The sequence below is a fragment of the Pundamilia nyererei genome, unplaced genomic scaffold, assembly GCF_000239375.1.
Source record: "Pundamilia nyererei isolate P.nyererei 1_Seehausen unplaced genomic scaffold, PunNye1.0 scaffold00173, whole genome shotgun sequence".
Taxonomy (NCBI): domain Eukaryota; kingdom Metazoa; phylum Chordata; class Actinopteri; order Cichliformes; family Cichlidae; genus Pundamilia; species Pundamilia nyererei.
Genome location: NW_005187574.1, coordinates 277468 through 278858, shown reverse-complemented (window position 1 = coordinate 278858; position 1391 = coordinate 277468).

Sequence of the window (1391 nt, the reverse complement as noted above, 5' to 3'; positions counted from 1 at the left end):
ATGCACATCACCTAATATGCTTAATTGGTAGTAGGCTTTCGAGCCTATACAGCTTGGAGTAAGACAACATGCATGAAGAGGATGATGTGGACAAAGTACTCATTTGCCTAATAATTCTGCACTCCCTGTACAAATAATAGAACCAAACTAATCTATGCTATAATGACTAGCTAGCTGCAGCAAAAATATCACTCAAAGGAACCCCTTTGAAAAGGGCCTAAGTGATTTTCATTCCCCTGGTGGAATGTGCTATTACACCTGAGGCAAAATAAGATCTTTGGTGCTGTATGCCAGTGCCTCTGTTTTCACAGAGCGTTACATCGGGCAACTAGGGGCCACTGAGAAGAACTGTGTGCAAGAGGGGTGCAAAAGCAAAGTGAGAAGCAATGCAGCCTTGTGTAACAGAAACTTGATATCCAAGGACTGAATTGGTTTAAAACTGAGGCCATAAATGGCCTCCAGCACCAAAGCGAAGTAACATGAAAGGATGCTGGACCGAACCACAAGTCTCAGTCAGAGCCCCTTTCTTTTTATCTTTTTTTTTTGTTAGTTTGTTGAGTTATTGTCTGAAGGCCAAGAAAAATGTCCAACAGATTTATTTTCCCAAGTGGATCATTACGGCTTTACCATACTGATCCACTTGATTGTCATTGTTTGTTATTATTTATTTAATAATAATAATTAATATTTATTTATTCTTTTTAAGTTATTACAATTGGAACAGACATTACCGGGAGATAGGAAAGAGAAAGACGAAGACAAGAGAAGTTAGAAGCTTAAGAAAAGGAAAGGAAAGGAAAACTGAGGGGAAGGGAGACAGAGAAAGAAGACACTAAAAATCCACTAGATCACCTGCTGGAAAAAAAAACCCAAGCAAAAAAAGAACAACACAGTAGAGAAACTACAGCAACAACCAACATAAGCACAAGTAACAGTAAATAATAAACACTGATGCTACTGAGCAGCACACAAGACTGACAATGCACAACATGATAGGAGGCAGCAGCCAAAGAAGATGGTGTGTGTCTGTGAAGACCCGTGTGTACACCTGTGTGCACATCCGTGTGTTGTGTGTGTTGTGACCGCGGTTGTGTTGTGACCGCGGTTGTATTCTCAAGGTTTCTTCATGCAACTGTCTAATAGTAGGTGTGGGGAGTCATAGTCCTGCCTGGGCTATTCAGTTCAATCGAACTTTATTTATATAGCGCCAAATCGCATCAGCAGTCGCCTAAAGGCGCTTTATATTGTACAGTAGCTCATACAATAATAGATAGAGAGAAAAACCCAACAATCATATGAGCCCCTATGAGCAAGCACTTTGGCGACAGTGGGAAGGAAAAACTCCCTTTTAACAGGAAGAAACCTCCGGCAGAACCAGGCTCAGGGAGGGG